Source organism: Solanum dulcamara, chromosome 8 (genome assembly GCF_947179165.1).
Source record: "Solanum dulcamara chromosome 8, daSolDulc1.2, whole genome shotgun sequence".
In the NCBI taxonomy this organism is placed as follows: Eukaryota; Viridiplantae; Streptophyta; class Magnoliopsida; order Solanales; family Solanaceae; genus Solanum; species Solanum dulcamara.
The window spans coordinates 35,746,339-35,768,694 of record NC_077244.1 but is presented as its reverse complement, the minus strand read 5'-3'; the positions used below and the strand labels follow the sequence as shown (position 1 = coordinate 35,768,694).

The following is a 22,356-nucleotide window of genomic DNA, read 5'->3' as shown; positions in this document are numbered from 1 at the left end:
CGGAAACCTCTTTAGCGTGCTGGAAGTTGCGTGGACTGTTTGCTGTCCATTTTGTCTGCACCAAGCCATGATTTTATACTTATAATACCTCCATATCATCATGGTATACGCTGGATAATTAATTTACAAAACGAAATCGGGACTTACCTATTTTTTCTCCAAGCCGTCCTCTTTTTCTCTCTAGACTTTGGGTTCTTTTTTTTTGGTTGCTACTGAAGTTTTCTAGATAGAAATAAGCTTAAGAGTCATGTAATACATATATGTACATTGTCTTAGGAGTTGAAATGTGGCATCCCCCTAGGGGTTACACATGGAAGAACCTTAGAGTGCCACCTCATCCGAACTTCCAACCCAAAGCTGCCACGTGGCAGTGTGGGGGTCCACCCCAAGTAGGTGAGTCACCTACTTGCTTCAAGTAGGTGCATCACCTGCTTTCTTCAAGTAGGTGCGTCGTCTCCTTATTTCTCTTCCGTAGTTTCATAATCTCATCTCCTTTAAGAGCCTATGTGTTCCTTGCTACTTAAGCTCGATGTGTACTCAAGTAGCTTAGTATACAAAATATCCCAAGTAATAGCTTTCACAAGTACGTTGAGTCCTACGACTCACTACTTAGCCTCCAACTTCTTTTGGATTCTTGTAACTCTATTTCCAATCTTCTCTCTTATGGAGTATCTCCTTCTCATTTTCTTAAGATTATTTCATAGCGTTATAGATTATCCGTGTCACACCCCGATCTCAACAGGGTGTGATGGGCACCCAACCCCGTGCTCGGAGCCGAGCGAACCCGCTAATTCATATTATATTCTCAATCTCTTTAGAATTTGCATCAAAAGAAATGAAAAAAACATAGCTACGCTTTCCGAACTTGCTATCAAAAATCTATCATCTCATGCGACATAATAACATATCGGCTGGTGACGCCGCTTACAAAGATGACACTCTATACCCACAACTCTATCTGCAAAGTCTCTAACTTTGAACGAAACATCATATCGCATATACTCTGACTCGGCCGCACTCCAGGAACAAGTGGAGTTGCTAACCCTGCTGGAACATCTTCTATAGTAAATTCTACTTGTCTGTGTGTACCTGCGTGGCATGAAACGCAGCCCCCAATGAAAAGGGGGTCAGTACGAGTAATGTACCGAGTATGTAAGGCATGAAAATCAGCATAATAAAGAACATAAGGTATGAACAACCATATCGTAGAATCATAGACATATAGTGAGTTAAGAGAGTAACCTGTACATATGAGTGCCCTTTTAGGCCAGATGCCATGCATGCTTGTCTTATCATAAAAAAACATTTCTTGTTCATATTCATAGAAAATAGAAGTCATATCACCGAACAACGTCGGCGTGCCCACATATGTCCCGCGTCCGGGCATCCCGCGTCCATGATGAAAATTACTCCAACTGATCAGGTGGGAATGCGTCTATAGCGCCACATATACACCTCCCCATATCCCACATATACATATACATATACATATAGACAGCATGCAGGAGAGCCCAATGAAAGTCGTGTATTTATCGGAGTGACGGAAGGTCGGTAACCTCCGATTGTATTATAGACTAACCATGGTCGCTTTGTCTCACCTTGAAGGAACAATTATTATAGGATGAGACTATCAACGAAAGATAATATTAAGAGAACGTAGAATAAGGTCACAATCTTATAAGACGCCAAATCGTATACATATCCACATAGGACCAATTTTCAAGACTCGTAGAAAAATCGGAATGAGCTATGATTCAAAATCAAGATAAGAGTCATGTCAAGTACCTTTCGAAAATTTCCATGGATTATGTCAAAATAAAACTTTTGAAATCATATACGCGTATCTAAGCACGAGAAAAATATCCTTTGGAAACTCAAGAAAATTGACCATCCTAGTGGCTCTACGAATAGGACTTCCTTGAAATTGTACAAAATGACATATACTTGTTTCATAAAAATTATGCCAAAAGAAAGTGTAGCTCTATATACTTATGTCAAAACATGCCAAGAGAAAGAAGAGTAAACACTACATACATGAAGCCGTTCTTATCTTAGCCATCATAGACATATTCTCATCCTCGACATCATCAATGTCGTTGTAAAACATATCCATCGTCATTGCCATAAACACTTGTAATATTGTAAACCTTTGTTTTGGGAAACTATAGACATTTTGGAAAACATTAACGGGTTATAGGAAAAAGTAGTCATTTCCTTGGGACCATTGACACCTAGCTTTTGAAAACAAAGAATATATGGAAGCACTTATGAAACCATAACATCGGAATCATGCCTTGAAAAAGAAGGGTAAGCCTTACATACTTATACCAAAGACATGCCAAAAGAAGGAACGATTAGCTTTACATACCTATGACAAAGACATGCCAAAAGAAAGAAAGGTTCGCTTTACATACCTTGTCCGCTTCCTTAGTCACCCCACCTAACTCTTGGCCTTTCCAAAATCTATAACAAGATTAATAAATGCCAACATTAGCTATAGGTATCCAAGAACCTCATTCTAAACTAACATTTTGTCTACCGAAATTTCGACAGCACTTCCCCTGTAAATACACCATCCCCGAGAATCTAACTCGGCCAATTTACCAACAATCATACCAAATCAATATACTACTTTCTCCAAGACCTTCCAATTCCAATAAGAACAATAACAATCTAATCCCTTCTTTCAAATTCAATTACCACATACTACATAAAATTAATCTATTCTTTCCACACAATATCATATACACGGCCAACACCCACATACCTATTTTCATATACTTCATCCATTTCTTCACTCTACAACATATACCAACCATCTATAACATATAGAGAAAATTGAAACCTTACCTTTTCCACTTAGTTCTTCAACTTGTTAGAATTGTGCCTTGCAAGAATGAATAGTCTTCTTGTTCCAAAAATCTCTCTATGTTGATTAGGGCCTTCAACTTGCTTGGAATATTAGAAGAATTAATTTTGGAATAAGATTTCAAGGGATAAAATCCCTAGCTATGCCAATTTTCCTCTCTTATTTTTTTCCCCCTCTTTTCTCCAAGTTTCTTGAAAGTTCTAGGAATGGAAAATAAGATGACTACTAAGTCATCTTTGGACTTATCTACTTCTTTTTCTCCCTTTTTTTTTCTTGAAGCTTCTAGAAAAATAAAAACCAAGATGACTAATAAGTTATCTTTTGGGCCTTTTTTCTCTTCTTGAAGTTTCTAGCAAATTAGAAATATATAAATAGATAGTAAATGGGTAATGGGCCTTCCTAATTAATGAACTCAATTTCCAAAATTTGGGCCATTTCTTGATTTGGGCCTCAACTCTTTTATCATTATTCCTTTGTAGCCCAAACTTATGTATCTCACTTTTGTAATTCCCAAACTAATTTCCAAAAATTCCACATAAATTTTTCCCTCGGCCTTCCTCCGTATTTCCACCTCAATGTTCTCTTTAACATTACACCGGTATTAAATAAAATAACTCATAACCTCTTTCCTTGCAAGTAAATTTTTGTTTTCCATATTTCCACCTCCAAAATTGCATAACCAACTTATGTATCAAACAAGACCAAAACGTAGCATTATCCTTCACTTGTTACAATTATCCCAAATGTCCAAATGTACAAAAATACGGGTTGTAACATTCTCCCCCCTTTAGAACATTCGTCCTCGAATGTTAAATAAAACCTTCTTCAAAATCTTACAGAGACTATAGGGAAAATTCCTTTCTTCCCCACTAGTGATTAGTTAGCGCTCATACTCATTTCAACTTCTCCATCCGAAAGTACTTATACTCCAGTGACCCGTGTTTCTAGCTCTGTTATAACACTATCTTCATTCTAGTGGATACCACTTGTTCCACTAAATAGGCTCGCAACGCGTCAATGATTTTTGCAGAGCTACGTCCCTCATGCTTGAGGGGTCTTTATAGTTTTCACGGCTGAATCACATATCCACAATACTCCTTTATATCTCATAAGCTTTTATCCTTGTCGGGTACCTGAGGTTAACTTCCAATTCTTCTCAATATCATGACAATTCTATTTTAATAATGGTCTTATCTTCTCGCCTTTTCATACTACTCCTTCCATTCGGAGCTATCTATTCCCTTTTTCTTTCTAGAAAATTCCGACAGAGTTTCCTCTCTATTCCTTACTATCTCAAACCTGCACTCAGGAAATACCAACAATGCCATGCAAGTCCAACATATATATATATCCATATCATATCATATCACATTCGCAATGCCTCACAGGGCTAATATATACATACATTTATAACATATCATATCCCAGCCGCACAAGGCTTCCTACATTAGGCCGAAACAAAAATGAAAACTTGCCCCATATAGCCAGCAAAAACTATACTTATCACTCCCCTATACCTATGATCGATCAGTCCCTATCTCGACCCGGTGACCTAGGAGGTGAAGTATGTTCCCCATCACTATCTGGATGCCATTTGCTTGTCTGTCCCTCGTCGTCGTCTTCGCTTGAATCCAAAATATATTGATAGCCAGGAAATTCTTGGTTCATTGACGACCAAGATAGAGGGCTCGAATATATCGTAACACTTACCGTAGGAGCTGGCCTGACATAGTGTTTGGTCATAAGAGCAGCTGGCGTGGCTTCTAGAACCACTTTCCTGGTCATCAGATGCTCTTGGGGACCTACTGTTGAGCCTTCTGAAGGATAGGTCTCTATAACATAATCAAGGTCTTCAGAGGGATCCGTCTCAATCGAATAACTAGGGCTCTGCCTGCTTGGTCCTGGAGCCTGAGGTCCCATGTGTACCCTAGGGACCTTCTCCGCACCCCCTATACTGTCTAGAGCTGGTCTCTTCATCTCCCACCACAGCCTATACCCACCTGCAAGAAAAAAGGTCAGAAACAAGCTTCCCGTAGAGGTCTGACCGTATATCCCGTAGTCCGTTAGGAAGAGATTATCCTGATAGACAGCTCTATCGCACGATCTAAGATAATAAAAGAAGATAATATCCTAAATGTCCTATAGCCTCCTGTTTATAAATGTGGCCGGCTTCACATCCATAAATAAGACTCTACTAGACACGACTTTGCAGACAACCCTTTGACCGACCTGCTCTGATACCACTCTGTCACACCCCGATCTCAACAGGGTGTGATGGGCACCCAACCCCGTGCTCGGAGCCGAGCGAACCCGCTAATTCATATTACATTCTCAATCTCTTTAGAATTTGCATCAAAAGAAATGAAAAAAACATAGCTACGCTTTCCGAACTTGCTATCAAAAATCTATCATCTCATGCGACATAATAACATATCGGCTGGTGACGCCGCTTACAAAGATGACACTCTATACCCACAACTCTGTCTGCAAAGTCTCTAACTTTGAACGAAACATCATATCGCATATACTCTGACTCGGCCGCACTCCAGGAACAAGTGGAGTTGCTAACCCTGCTGGAACATCTTCTATAGTAACTTCTACTTGTCTGTGTGTACCTGCGTGGCATGAAACGCAGCCCCCAATGAAAAGGGGGTCAGTACGAGTAATGTACCGAGTATGTAAGGCATGAAAATCAGCATAATAAAGAACATAAGGTATGAACAACTATATCGTAGAATCATAGACATATAGTGAGTTAAGAGAGTAACCTGTACATATGAGTGCCCTTTTAGGCCAGATGCCATGCATGCTTGTCTTATCATAAAAAAACATTTCTTGTTCATATTCATAGAAAATAGAAGTCATATCACCGAACAACGTCGGCGTGCCCACATATGTCCCGCGTCCGGGCATCCCGCGTCCAGGATGAAAATTACTCCAACTGATCAGGTGGGAATGCGTCTATAGCGCCACATATACACCTCCCCATATCCCACATATACATATACATATACATATAGACAGCATGCAGGAGAGCCCAATGAAAGTCGTGTATTTATCGGAGTGACGGAAGGTCGGTAACCTCCGATTGTATTATAGACTAACCATGGTCGCTTTGTCTCACCTTGAAGGAACAATTATTATAGGATGAGACTATCAACGAAAGATAATATTAAGAGAACGTAGAATAAGGTCACAATCTTATAAGACGCCAAATCGTATACATATCCACATAGGACCAATTTTCAAGACTCGTAGAAAAATCGGAATGAGCTATGATTCAAAATCAAGATAAGAGTCATGTCAAGTACCTTTCGAAAATTTCCATGGATTATGTCAAAATAAAACTTTTGAAATCATATACGCGTATCTAAGCACGAGAAAAATATCCTTTGGAAACTCAAGAAAATTGACCATCCTAGTGGCTCTACGAATAGGACTTCCTTGAAATTGTACAAAATGACATATACTTGTTTCATAAAAATTATGCCAAAAGAAAGTGTAGCTCTATATACTTATGTCAAAACATGCCAAGAGAAAGAATAGTAAACACTACATACATGAAGCCGTTCTTATCTTAGCCATCATAGACATATTCTCATCCTCGACATCATCAATGTCGTTGTAAAACATATCCATTGTCATTGCCATAAAAACTTGTAATATTGTAAACCTTTGTTTTGGGAAACTATAGACATTTTGGAAAACATTAACGGGTTATAGGAAAAAGTAGTCATTTCCTTGGGACCATTGACACCTAGCTTTTGAAAACAAAGAATATATGGAAGCACTTATGAAACCATAACATCAGAATCATGCCTTGAAAAAGAAGGGTAAGCCTTACATACTTATACCAAAGACATGCCAAAAGAAGGAACGATCAGCTTTACATACCTATGACAAAGACATGCCAAAAGAAAGAAAGGTTCGCTTTACATACCTTGTCCGCTTCCTTAGTCACCCCACCTAACTCTTGGCCTTTCCAAAATCTATAACAAGATTAATAAATGCCAACATTAGCTATAGGTATCCAAGAACCTCATTCTAAACTAACATTTTGTCTACCGAAATTTCGACAGCACTTCCCCTGTAAATACACCATCCCCGAGAATCTAACTCGGCCAATTTACCAACAATCATACCAAATCAATATACTACTTTCTCCAAGACCTTCCAATTCCAATAAGAACAATAACAATCTAATCCCTTCTTTCAAATTCAATTACCACATACTACATAAAATTAATCTATTCTTTCCACACAATATCATATACACGGCCAACACCCACATACCTATTTTCATATACTTCATCCATTTCTTCACTCTACAACATATACCAACCATCTATAACATATAGAGAAAATTGAAACCTTACCTTTTCCACTTAGTTCTTCAACTTGTTAGAATTGTGCCTTGCAAGAATGAATAGTCTTCTTGTTCCAAAAATCTCTCTATGTTGATTAGGGCCTTCAACTTGCTTGGAATATTAGAAGAATTAATTTTGGAATAAGATTTCAAGGGATAAAATCCCTAGCTATGCCAATTTTCCTCTCTTATTTTTTTCCCCCTCTTTTCTCCAAGTTTCTTGAAAGTTCTAGGAATGGAAAATAAGATGACTACTAAGTCATCTTTGGACTTATCTACTTCTTTTTCTCCCTTTTTTTTTCTTGAAGCTTCTAGAAAAATAAAAACCAAGATGACTAATAAGTTATCTTTTGGGCCTTTTTTCTCTTCTTGAAGTTTCTAGCAAATTAGAAATATATAAATAGATAGTAAATGGGTAATGGGCCTTCCTAATTAATGAACTCAATTTCCAAAATTTGGGCCATTTCTTGATTTGGGCCTCAACTCTTTTATCATTATTCCTTTGTAGCCCAAACTTATGTATCTCACTTTTGTAATTCCCAAACTAATTTCCAAAAATTCCACATAAATTTTTCCCTCGGCCTTCCTCCGTATTTCCACCTCAATGTTCTCTTTAACATTACACCGGTATTAAATAAAATAACTCATAACCTCTTTCCTTGCAAGTAAATTTTTGTTTTCCATATTTCCACCTCCAAAATTGCATAACCAACTTATGTATCAAACAAGACCAAAACGTAGCATTATCCTTCACTTGTTACAATTATCCCAAATGTCCAAATGTACAAAAATACGGGTTGTAACATTCTCCCCCCCTTTAGAACATTTGTCCTCGAATGTTAAATAAAACCTTCTTCAAAATCTTACAGAGACTATAGGGAAAATTCCTTTCTTCCCCACTAGTGATTAGTTAGCGCTCATACTCATTTCAACTTCTCCATCCGAAAGTACTTATACTCCAGTGACCCGTGTTTCTAGCTCTGTTATAACACTATCTTCATTCTAGTGGATACCACTTGTTCCACTAAATAGGCTCGCAACGCGTCAATGATTTTTGCAGAGCTACGTCCCTCATGCTTGAGGGGTCTTTATAGTTTTCACGGCTGAATCACATATCCACAATACTCCTTTATATCTCATAAGCTTTTATCCTTGTCGGGTACCTGAGGTTAACTTCCAATTCTTCTCAATATCATGACAATTCTATTTTAATAATGGTCTTATCTTCTCTCCTTTTCATACTACTCCTTCCGTTCGGAGCTATCTATTCCCTTTTTCTTTCTAGAAAATTCCGACAGAGTTTCCTCTCTATTCCTTACTATCTCAAACCTGCACTCAGGAAATACCAACAATGCCATGCAAGTCCAACATATATATATATCCATATCATATCATATCACATTCGCAATGCTTCACAGGGCTAATATATACATACATTTATAACATATCATATCCCAGCCGCACAAGGCTTCCTACATTAGGCCGAAACAAAAATGAAAACTTGCCCCATATAGCCAGCAAAAACTATACTTATCACTCCCCTATACCTATGATCGATCAGTCCCTATCTCGACCCGGTGACCTAGGAGGTGAAGTATGTTCCCCATCACTATCTGGATGCCATTTGCTTGTCTGTCCCTCGTCGTCGTCTTCGCTTGAATCCAAAATATATTGATAGCCAGGAAATTCTTGGTTCATTGACGACCAAGATAGAGGGCTCGAATATATCGTAACACTTACCGTAGGAGCTGGCCTGACATAGTGTTTGGTCATAAGAGCAGCTGGCGTGGCTTCTAGAACCACTTTCCTGGTCATCAGATGCTCTTGGGGACCTACTGTTGAGCCTTCCGAAGGATAGGTCTCTATAACATAATCAGGGTCTTCAGAGGGATCCGTCTCAATCGAATAACTAGGGCTCTGCCTGCTTGGTCCTGGAGCCTGAGGTCCCATGTGTACCCTAGGGACCTTCTCCGCACCCCCTATACTGTCTAGAGCTGGTCTCTTCATCTCCCACCACAGCCTATACCCACCTGCAAGAAAAAAGGTCAGAAACAAGCTTCCCGTAGAGGTCTGACCGTATATCCCGTAGTCCGTTAGGAAGAGATTATCCTGATAGACAGCTCTATCGCACGATCTAAGATAATAAAAGAAGATAATATCCTAAATGTCCTATAGCCTCCTGTTTATAAATGTGGCCGACTTCACATCCATAAATAAGACTCTACTAGACACGACTTTGCAGACAACCCTTTGACCGACCTGCTCTGATACCACTCTGTCACACCCCGATCTCAACAGGGTGTGATGGGCACCCAACCCCGTGCTCGGAGCTGAGCGAACCCGCTAATTCATATTACATTCTCAATCTCTTTAGAATTTGCATCAAAAGAAATGAAAAAAACATAGCTACGCTTTCCGAACTTGCTATCAAAAATCTATCATCTCATGCGACATAATAACATATCGGCTGGTGACGCCGCTTACAAAGATGACACTCTATACCCACAACTCTGTCTGCAAAGTCTCTAACTTTGAACGAAACATCATATCGCATATACTCTGACTCGGCCGCACTCCAGGAACAAGTGGAGTTGCTAACCCTGCTGGAACATCTTCTATAGTAACTTCTACTTGTCTGTGTGTACCTGCGTGGCATGAAACGCAGCCCCCAATGAAAAGGGGGTCAGTACGAGTAATGTACCGAGTATGTAAGGCATGAAAATCAGCATAATAAAGAACATAAGGTATGAACAACTATATCGTAGAATCATAGACATATAGTGAGTTAAGAGAGTAACCTGTACATATGAGTGCCCTTTTAGGCCAGATGCCATGCATGCTTGTCTTATCATAAAAAAACATTTCTTGTTCATATTCATAGAAAATAGAAGTCATATCACCGAACAACGTCGGCGTGCCCACATATGTCCCGCGTCCGGGCATCCCGCGTCCAGGATGAAAATTACTCCAACTGATCAGGTGGGAATGCGTCTATAGCGCCACATATACACCTCCCCATATCCCACATATACATATACATATACATATAGACAGCATGCAGGAGAGCCCAATGAAAGTCGTGTATTTATCGGAGTGACGGAAGGTCGGTAACCTCCGATTGTATTATAGACTAACCATGGTCGCTTTGTCTCACCTTGAAGGAACAATTATTATAGGATGAGACTATCAACGAAAGATAATATTAAGAGAACGTAGAATAAGGTCACAATCTTATAAGACGCCAAATCGTATACATATCCACATAGGACCAATTTTCAAGACTCGTAGAAAAATCGGAATGAGCTATGATTCAAAATCAAGATAAGAGTCATGTCAAGTACCTTTCGAAAATTTCCATGGATTATGTCAAAATAAAACTTTTGAAATCATATACGCGTATCTAAGCACGAGAAAAATATCCTTTGGAAATTCAAGAAAATTGACCATCCTAGTGGCTCTACGAATAGGACTTCCTTGAAATTGTACAAAATGACATATACTTGTTTCATAAAAATTATGCCAAAAGAAAGTGTAGCTCTATATACTTATGTCAAAACATGCCAAGAGAAAGAAGAGTAAACACTACATACATGAAGCCGTTCTTATCTTAGCCATCATAGACATATTCTCATCCTCGACATCATCAATGTCGTTGTAAAACATATCCATCGTCATTGCCATAAAAACTTGTAATATTGTAAACCTTTGTTTTGGGAAACTATAGACATTTTGGAAAACATTAACGGGTTATAGGAAAAAGTAGTCATTTCCTTGGGACCATTGACACCTAGCTTTTGAAAACAAAGAATATATGGAAGCACTTATGAAACCATAACATCGGAATCATGCCTTGAAAAAGAAGGGTAAGCCTTACATACTTATACCAAAGACATGCCAAAAGAAGGAACGATTAGCTTTACATACCTATGACAAAGACATGCCAAAAGAAAGAAAGGTTCGCTTTACATACCTTGTCCGCTTCCTTAGTCACCCCACCTAACTCTTGGCCTTTCCAAAATCTATAACAAGATTAATAAATGCCAACATTAGCTATAGGTATCCAAGAACCTCATTCTAAACTAACATTTTGTCTACCGAAATTTCGACAGCACTTCCTCTGTAAATACACCATCCCCGAGAATCTAACTCGGCCAATTTACCAACAATCATACCAAATCAATATACTACTTTCTCCAAGACCTTCCAATTCCAATAAGAACAATAACAATCTAATCCCTTCTTTCAAATTCAATTACCACATACTACATAAAATTAATCTATTCTTTCCACACAACATCATATATACGGCCAACACCCACATACCTATTTTCATATACTTCATCCATTTCTTCACTCTACAACATATACCAACCATCCATAACATATAGAGAAAATTGAAACCTTACCTTTTCCACTTAGTTCTTCAACTTGTTAGAATTGTGCCTTGCAAGAATGAATAGTCTTCTTGTTCCAAAAATCTCTCTATGTTGATTAGGGCCTTCAACTTGCTTGGAATATTAGAAGAATTAATTTTGGAATAAGATTTCAAGGGATAAAATCCCTAGCTATGCCAATTTTCCTCTCTTATTTTTTTTCCTCTCTTTTCTCCAAGTTTCTTGAAAGTTCTAGGAATGGAAAATAAGATGACTACTAAGTCATCTTTGGACTTATATACTTCTTTTTCTCCCTTTTTTTTCTTGAAGCTTCTAGAAAAATAAAAACCAAGATGACTAATAAGTCATCTTTTGGGCCTTTTTTCTCTTCTTGAAGTTTCTAGCAAATTAGAAATATATAAATAGATAGTAAATGGGTAATGGGCCTTCCTAATTAATGAACTCAATTTCCAAAATTTGGGCCATTTCTTGATTTGGGCCTCAACTCTTTTATCATTATTCCTTTGTAGCCCAAACTTATGTATCTCACTTTTGTAATTCCCAAACTAATTTCCAAAAATTCCACATAAATGTTTCCCTCGGCCTTCCTCCGTATTTCCACCTCAATGTTCTCTTTAACATTACACCGGTATTAAATAAAATAACTCATAACCTCTTTCCTTGCAAGTAAATTTTTGTTTTCCATATTTCCACCTCCAAAATTGCATAACCAACTTATGTATCAAACAAGACCAAAACGTAGCATTATCCTTCACTTGTTACAATTATTACAAATGTCCAAATGTACAAAAATACGGGTTGTAACAATCCGACTCACATGACGACTTCTAAGAAACTTAAAAAGCTTACGAAGAGTTCCAAGGTACCAAATTATGGGGTATAACAAGGACGACCTTCTCTACCTTTTTTGGGAACATAAAGGCACTTGTATTGCCTATGGCCCATTTTCCCTCATCTATAGCAAGTACCCATTCGCATCAAACATCTCCCTTCAGGATTCTTCCCATATTTAACACACTTGGGAAATGAAGGGCTACTAGAATTCACACCTCCTCCTTGAACCTTAGGGTATGACACTCTATCATTAACAAAATTCTTTCCCAAACCTTGGCCTTGTTGAGAACGTCCACTACTACAATCGAATCTAGCATTTGAGAACTCACCTTCATACCGGTGTCTCTTATAATCTCTCACTCTTATCTCTTTGAGTTTCTCTCCCTTAATTTTCTCAGTAAAAGTCATAAGCGGAGATATGTTTATTTCCTTAACAAGCATAGCTATACGACATTCATTAGTAACCAAGTTAGATACATACTCATTTGGGCACGTGAATCGGCAACCAATGAAGGACCATACTTGGAGAGATGGTGAACTTGGTGGCATAGTCCCTCATACCCATGTTTCCTTGTCAAAGAATAATAAACTCCAACACCTTGTCTTCCCTTATTCAAGAGGGAAAAATAAATAAAGGAAAATAAGTTTGAAGACTTCCCAATCAATAGGTCCTTCATACACCCTCTCTATCTTCCATTGAGTATACAAAACTTGAGCAAGACTCTTGAGTTGGTAAGCCGCCAACTTTGCTTTCTCTTCCAATGTCACTCCCATAATACTCCCTATATTATGAAGCTCATTAATGAACTTTTGAGGATCCTCATCTACTTTTGAACCATGGAACTTTGGAGGGTTCATCCTTGTAAAGTCCATCAACCTAGAAGCTAGAGTAGGAACATTAGGAGGAGGCGGAACCCCTTGGTTGGCCACAACTTGGGCTAGCATAGTTATAGCAGTTCGGAACTCCGCATTAGTCACTTAGTTAGGTAGGGGACCATTGTCTTGAGGGACCTCTCTTCTTTGAGGCATTTTTTGGAAATCTCAACTGACAATCATTAGGGAAAAGAAGGCTTAGAACATACTCTATCACATAGCATAGACTATTAAGAGAAGTGAGAATTTTCTAAAATGCCTTATATCCTCCTACTCATAAATGTGACATACTTTACAACCATGAAAAAGACTCTACTTTACAGAGCATGTTGGACTCCCTAGGATATTTTAAAACTTGTGCTTTGAAATCAAGTTTGTCACGACCCAATCTAGGGCCTAGTCATAACACGACGATCAAAATCCTGAAGTTTTCCAACCAATCCAATTGACATATCATAACCATACATAAGGTAAATTAAATGCGGAAATAACATAGAAAGAATATAAACATGCACATAAAAGAAGAAAGTAACTTTCCGACATAAACTCTATAACATTTATCCAAAAATGCCTCTACTACTTTAAGATGGGTAGGGTCTAAGAAATGTCCCTAGCATACCCTCAACAAGTATTTAAACAAATCCTTAACAAGGAAACAACTCATAAATCGCCCTCGATAGATAAAAGTTCTACTAGCCACATGTGGGAATGTGATCATCAACCCCTACAATATGATATAATGTAGGAAACAATATGAGTTAGTACATTTGAATATACTAAGTATAAGGGAATGACATGCAATATAAATCATAAGATACAATGATCAATCAATGTCCATGATAAGGGAGAATATACAAAGTCATGAGGAAATCTTAATGATCAAAGCATTTGAAAGACATGTTTAAAAACATAAAGATCATAAAAACATATACATATGTGGGATAAAACTATAACTGATAATAAGACCATGCAAGCAATACATGGAATTGAGATGTCTCCCCATACAACGGAAGAAAGGGGAATCTACTTGCTGAGATAGAATCTATCCTGCTAGGCGGATCATGTACATAAGATATATGTGGATACACTACCTAATCCTTGAAGTCATCATATGGTTTCACGTAGTTTGAGGAACTTGAGACTCCAACTAAGACTTTTGGTAGGGCCTCCATCTCAAAGTCCACTCGATGCTAAGTCAAATCTCATAGAATACATACCTAGTAATCATACTTAACATATATCATGAAACTTGTACATAAGTCTAACATTTATAGAGTAGCTCATTTTCATAACATACTTATAATGTGAATATTAGCCTTTCAATATTAGAATATTGTACTTGCATAATTCATATCATGAGGTTCCTAGGTCACCACATTGGGCCATAAGTCACCTTTCTTCATAACTTGCATAAAATTCATAACTTAAACATAATTATAATTCATGATGATAATTCATACTTGCATTTGGACCAAAACTCATATATATAGTCAATTTGGATAAAAATTATGATAATACTTGTAATCATTAAACTTCATAATCATACTTCATAATATCATCATTGAAAATAGCTTCATACATGGGCATTCATAATTCAACTTAAATTCATGCAATTTATATAAAAACATACTTATGATGATCATTTACAATGATTAAAAATATAATTGAAACAATCCAATGCAATTAATTAAACTAGGGTTATAAACCCCATTGAAGTTCATGAGATTTTGAATGAAAATCTTGGGATTCCATGGGTGAAAGGAACCAATGGATCAATCCTTACATACATTGAATAAATTTGAACTTTGAATTGAAAAAGGAGTCTTGTTCTTGAAGAAATGCTATCCAAGCTTGATGAAGAAGATGAACAGAAGAAACCTTGAGAGAGAAGTCTTAAAGTTATTCGAGAATTAATGAGGGAAAAGAATAGGTTTAGGATTACTTAAGACAATTTGTAATGAGTCAAGCCCAAAAAACGTCCACATAAATTAATGAAGGAATAAGGAAATGACAAAATTACTCTTTATTTAATTGGAACTGGGACTCACAACGGAGGACCCATAACGGTTTGTGATGCTCATCATGGACTGTGGTGGTGTCCATGATATTAGACTTGGACTTGAAATCCTAGGGTTGCAGTGGAAGAGTTTCAAAACTTCTTCCATGGAACCTTTCATGATCTGTAAGGGTATCACGGTCTGTGGACCATAGTCGTGGTGCAGGACCTGCAGGGTGGTCTGCAGGAGTGACCACCATGAAACCCATCATGGTCTATGAAGAGCTACACAGCCTATGGTGTTCAATCGTGGTCCCTACCTTGGGAAGTTTCTTTAGGGACTTAGAGGAGGGGTCACTACAGAGGGCATCACGGCCCGTGTTGTTACCATAATTTGTGGTCCCTTTCTTTAGGTCTAAGTTTCATAACCACCACCACGGTGGCTCACCACGAGACATGGTGCAGACCACATCCCATGATGGCCTTACGTGGTCATCACCTAGTGCCAAAAACTACAGGTTTCAAAATTTTAATATTTTGATCCTTCTTTTCTGACTTTCCAAAATTTGTGGTCTTACACCTCACCTAATGGACCATGACCTGTGATGAGCTATACGGTATGTGGTGGAATCTTGTGAAGGTGCCCGATTCCATTAAGTTCAAAGGTTTTTTTTGGTATTTTCCCTATCAAGTCATTAATAAATATGGATGGTTTTTGAGAGTTTATTCTATCCTATTAACTACCCTAATCCCTCCGAACTCTCTCAATCTTACCCTAAAATCCGAATTCCAAAATCTTCTCTCTGAAGCTTTCTCTCGAGGTTCATCTCCTTCCTCAATCAAATTCCAAGAGAAAACCAAGGTCATGTCTCTAATTCATTGCAATTTAGGGCTTCTAAAGTCTAAGGTGTATGGGAATTCATCCATAGATCCTTTCATTCGTGGAATCCCTAGGTTTGCTCAAATTCTTTTTTTTATGAACTCTTCTTCTAAGCCCTAGTTTTCAAGAAATTATGTTAGGTCATCTCAATTATGATTTATCATCTTATTATTGATCAATTTATGTACAATTCACATCATATTTCATGATTTCAAGTTGATTTTCATTGACCCATGCTATATACTATTTTCAAGTATGTTTTCAAAAATTTATGATCATGAACTATGAAGGATTCCTATGAATGATTCATTAATGATTATCAAGGTTTATGAATGACGTATGAAAGTAATGAATGATGTTTTTATGATGTTTTATTCAAGTATGAATGATTTATGAAAGACTTTCTCACAATTTCCAAGGAATCATTAATTAGATGCTTTCAATTAAGTGTCTCTTATGGATTCACTATGTTATAAAATCGTGATGTTTTCAAAGAGCTATTCTTATGAGTATCTTACGATGTGGATTAGTATTGATTATTTCTCTTCCTAATGTATTTAATGACTATGGTTTAGGTATTCCATTTGGAGTTCTACTTAGCACCGAATGGACTAGTGACGATTACCTATGTCCCATAAGTATGTGCTATTGAAGGTTTAAAAGAGATTATAGGTGAGTACCCAATCTCAAGGACTAGAGGCCACTACCCACTTCTCATGATAATAATGCCTTTATATCCTGGCAAGATATATTGATCCCTTTTCAATAAGGAAATATATCAGACTTCATGTTATAGCTCATATGGTTATATATCGATTGACGTTCTCTCCTATAAAAGCCCATGATATGACTACCTCATGTCCTTACTTATGATTTACTTATGAATTTTGCATTGACCATGTCTTATGTGTTATGATTCTTTTGAAAGGATTTTTCTATGTTTTAAGCTTGGTCATTGCACTATTATGTATTATGTTATGCATTGCACACTTATCACATACTTAGTACATTTTATGTACTATTGCATACTTTTGCCTATATTTTATCATAATGTAGGGTCAGACGATTATCGTGCACCTTCCACTTGTGGTTAGAGTTGAGCTTTACTTTCTTAAAGTTGGTGAGTCCTCATGATTGGAGGACAAGACCTTTATCTTTTCATCATTCTTATGGCTTTTATATGTTGTCATGGGTGAGATAGGAGCTTGTATTATGCCCCCTTCTAGTTAGTAAATGCATGTTAGATGTCATTAAGTCTATGTTGTCTTTTCATTTCAAGTTTGAGACTTAGTTCTTTTCTATTGAGACTTTCCATGTTGAGACTTTATTTCTGAATCTATATATTAGCTTTATAGGTTTACTTACCTTATGTATACTCATGAATGATATGCTAAGAGGCTTGGTTGGGGTCACTCAAAATTTTAATCGCCATATCACTCCTAGGGCCTATGATCATGACAAAGTTGGTATCATAGCACAAGGTTTAAAGTGTCCTAAGGAGTCTATCATGCCACGTCGAGTAGAGTATTGTTCATCGGTGTAAAGCATGCTGCATCTATGAATAGGAGAATATGAGGCATTTTATGAAAAATTTCACTTCTTTCATGATCATATTGTGCGATAGAGTTGAACTCTAAGGCTTTTACTTCAAATGCTTTCTCTTTGCAATTACAGAGATATGCCTCCAAGAAGAATCCCAGTTCGAAAAAATGTTGAGGAGGAGAGAAAAGCTCCAAATAACCCTTTGAATGAGCAACTGACTCATACTAAATTTCAGGTTGCTTTTCAAGTGCTGGCCAAGGCAATAGTAGAACAATTTAATAGGGAAGTAGTTGCTCCCATGAATCCAAATATGGTATGAAGGTGACAAGAGTTTGTGACATTACTAGGATGAATACTTTGGAGTTTCATGGGTTCAAGTTGGATGAGGATCCCCAAGAGTTCATGGAAGGGATTCAAAGAATTATTGATATTATGGGGGTGACATCGGTGGACAAGGCTGATTTGGTTGCTTATAAATTGAAGGGAGTCACTCAAATTTGGGTTAGTTAATGGAAGGGTGAAAGAGCTACGGATGCGGGTCCCATGGATTGGGAGGATTTTAAAGATACTTTTCTAGACCATTTCTTCCCTTTGGTGTTGAGAGAATCTAATATCTAAGAATTTATCAACTTGAAACAAGGGAACATGAGTGTGAGAGAATATGCCTTGAAGTTCACATAATTGTCCAAATATGCTCCATTCATGGTTGTTGACCTTAGAGATTGTATGAGAAAGTTCATTTTGGGAGTCTCATATTTATTTTCCAAAGAGTGCAAAATTGTCATGGTGATCAAGGAGATGGACATCTTTAGGCTCATCACACATGCCGAACAAATAGAGGAAGAGAAGTTGAAAAAGAGGTCTTAGAGGGACTCCAAGAAGGATTGAACCGATAGTGGTCCATATTTTGCTAGTGGTATGGTGTATATGTTCAACAAGGACAAGGTGCTAGACCCTAAGCATCAAACTGACAGTTCTACTAGTCAAATTTTCCCCGCATGTCAAAAGTGTGAGAGAAACCACTCGGGATATTTTCTAGCTGGTTCGCATGTTTTGGTTGTGGTAAGATGGGTCATAAGATAAGGGATTGACCTTTTAGTGCTAAAAATGATGAGTATAGTCATCGGCTCGCCCATCCCTACCCTTTTTCAAGTTGTCCGACTCGGCAAGGTAATTCATCGAGTATGTTATGAGCTTTTGGTTCAGTGTCACTATTGGTATGGACTGACTTCATATTTTTTATGTCATGATCAACCTTAGAACCCGAGTGGTTGTGTTCCCGTGTAAAGGGAAGTGTTAAGTTCCTCATGTCTATCCTTACAAATTCCTACGATTTAGTCATTCTTATATTTTCATATGCATTCATGATCATGAAATGAGTTTAAAGTCATGCTCTAGCTTGGAATTGAGTATTTTATGTTTATATGTATGTTCAATATATTTTGCATTCATGTTGGGCTGCTATATCTCTTTCTTATTCCATTCATCCTAGTTTGAGTCTTATTCAAGGATGAATATTTCCGGGGGGGGGGAGATATTGTAATACCCTAGAAGTTGGAAAGTCAAAAAATGGAGTTCAAAGTGAAAATTTCAGAAAACAATTCCCCCAGATGCCCTCCACGGGCCATGTTCACAAGGCGTGAACCTCACCATGGGCCATGAAGGGCACCGTGCTGGAGCCCTGGGAAAATTAGAAAAAATTGGGGGACCATGAGAGGGGGTTCTACTCAAGGTGAGCACCAAAAATCGTAGACCTTTCCATGGAGTTGACCCTTAATACCCATGAAGAGCACCAAGGAACATGACAGGGACCACAATTCGAAACCCAATCCAGACTGTGGTTCCCTATATGGTCGCACGACCCTTGGTGGCCTCCCGTGAAAGTTCCCAATTCAGTTAATTTTAAGAGGTGTTTTGGTCTTTTCCTTATCAAGCCATTAATGAATGTGGATGGGTTTTAAGTTAATTACCCTAATCCCTCCTAACTCTCTCATTCTCACGCTAACACCCAAATCCTAAAATCTTCTCTCTAAAGCTTTCTCTCATAGTTCATATCCTTCCTCAAGCAAATTTCAAGAGAAAATCAAGGTCAAGTCTCCATTTTATTGCAATTTAATGCTTCTAAAGTCTAAGGTATGTGGGAATTCATCTATGGATCCTTCCATCTATGGAGTCCCAAGGTTTTCTCAAATTATTTTTTTATAAATTCTTCTTCTAAGCCCTAGTTTTTCATGAAATCACATTGAGTCATATCAATTGTGATTTATCATATTATTATTGAAATATTTATGCATGATTCACATCATATTGCATGATTTCAAGTTGATTTCATTGAACTATGCTATATATTATTTTCAAGGATTTATGATCATGAACTATGAAGGATTCCTATGAATAATTTATGAATAATTATCAACGCTTATGAATGACTCATTAAAGTAATGAATGATATTTTTGATGATGTTTTAAGCATGTATGAAAAATTTGTGAAAGACTTTCTCACAATATGCAAGAAATCGTAAATTATATGTTTTCGACTAAGTGTCTCTTATGGATTAACTATGTTATGAAATTATGATATTTTTGAAGATCTATTCTTATGACTATCTTACGATGGGGATTGGTATAATTATTTACCTTTCTAATGTATTTAATGACTATGATTTAGGTATTCCATTGGGAGTTGTAATTAGCACCGAGTGGACTGGTGATGATTACCCATGTCCCATAACTATGTGCCACCTTAGGTTTAAAGAAGATTAGAGGCGAGTACCTAATCTGAAGGAGATTAGAGGTGAGTACCCAATCATGAAGACTAGAGGCCACTACCCAGTTCTCATGATAATAATGCCTTTATATCCTGGCAAGATATATTGATCCCTCTTCAATAGGGAAATATATCAGACTTCATGTTATAGTTCACATGGTTATATGTCAGTTGGTAGTCTCTCCCACAAAAGCCCATGACATGACTACCTCACGTCCTTACTTATGATTTACTTATAAGTTTTGCATTGATCATGTCTTATATGTTATGATGCTTTTGAAAGGATTTTTCTATGTTTTAAGGTTGGTCATTGCACTATTATGTATTATGTCATGCATTGCACACTTATCACATACTTAGTACATTTCATGTACTATTGCATACTTTTGCCTATATTTTATCATAATGTAGGGTCAGACGATTATCGTGCACCTTCCACTGGTGGTTAGAGTTGAGCTTTACTTTCTTATAGTTGGTGAGTTTTCATGCTTCGAGAAAAAGACTTTTATCTTTTCATCATTCTTATGGATTTTATATGTTGTCATGGGTGAGCTATGTTCTTGTCTTATGCCCCTATCTAGTTTAGTAGAGGCATATACGAAGTGGAGTCTATGTTATCTTTTCATTTTGAGTTTGAGACTTGTTCTCTTCTATTGAGACTTTTCATGTTGAGACTTTATTTCCGCATCTATTTCTTAGCTTTATTGATCTATTTACCTTATTTATGCTTATGAATGATATGATAAGAGGCTTGGTTGGGGTCCTTCGAGATTCTAATTACCATGTCACACCTAGAGCCTAGCGTGGGTCATCATAGAAAGGTTGTCTTGGACAACTGTTTAGTGAGAGGGTCTGTAATTTGATCAGTGGAGTGACTTTGTTATACTTGAACTAGGCTATTATGTGCTTGGTTGCAAAAAAGTGAAGCTCAACCTCGAGGTGCTTCATTTTTATATGATGTACTAGATTTTCAGCAATGTAGGTGACCCAAGGTTATCACAAAGTATTGTAGGCGTAGAAGTAAGTGGAACATGAATATCCCTAAGCAAGTGGGTGATCCATTTTGGTTCATAAAAGGCACAAGCATTTGCTTGATACTCATCCTCGGGAGAGGAGCGGAAGACAGTAGTTTTCTTATGAGAGCGTCAAGAAATAGACATTGTACCTAGATAAATAATGTAAACAGAGATAGAGTAGTATTCATCATTAACATTACCTGCCTAATCTACATCAGCATAGGCATAAAGAGAGAGAGAGAGATTGGTGGATTGTTGTTGGGAAATAAAAGTACCATAGTGGGATGTTTCTTTAAGATACTGAAGGATATGTTTAACAGCCTTTTAGTGAACCACAGAGGGAGAGGTGTCTGAGTAAGCTTATTTACCGCATATGTGATATCAGGTCAGGTACACGAAAGGTACTAAAGCTTAACAAGTATACTCCTATATTCTTTTCTATTAATTTTGGGAGCTTTATCATCTACCAGTAGTTGTGCCGGCGTATTCATTGGTGATTGAACCCCTTTATAGTCTTGCATCTTAGTGTTATATATCACTTCATGTATGTATTTAGATTGACTAAGAAGTAGACCATTGGCATCCCTATGTACCTCAATATTCAAGAATATAGTGTAGTAAACCAAGATACTTCAGAGAAATGTTATTGGAAAGAGAGATAATGACTCGAAGAAGTGCTTCATTTCTGCTCGAGAGTATGATGTTGTCCACATAAATAAGAATATAAATAGATACTCCCAAATTATACATAGAAAATAGAGAATTATCATACGCGGATATTTGAAACTCTATTTGGATCAAATCATTGGTGAGGGCATC

At 37.4% G+C, this 22,356-nt stretch overlaps 2 long non-coding RNA genes across 2 annotated transcripts; both read right to left on the bottom strand.

The window, feature by feature from the left end:
- Nucleotides 1-5,236: 5,236 nt before the first annotated feature.
- LOC129900993 (uncharacterized) lies at nucleotides 5,237-7,440 on the bottom strand. Its single transcript, XR_008769736.1, has 3 exons — nucleotides 7,246-7,440; nucleotides 6,810-6,858; nucleotides 5,237-5,484 (listed from the first exon to the last, which is right to left on the bottom strand). It is a non-coding gene; the product is annotated as an uncharacterized LOC129900993 (long non-coding RNA).
- A 2,192-nt stretch (nucleotides 7,441-9,632) lies between these two features.
- Nucleotides 9,633-11,763, bottom strand: LOC129900948 (uncharacterized). The gene is made up of 3 exons (XR_008769732.1): nucleotides 11,642-11,763; nucleotides 11,206-11,254; nucleotides 9,633-9,880 (listed from the first exon to the last, which is right to left on the bottom strand). It is a non-coding gene; the product is annotated as an uncharacterized LOC129900948 (long non-coding RNA).
- Between the last annotated feature and the right edge of the window lie 10,593 nt (nucleotides 11,764-22,356).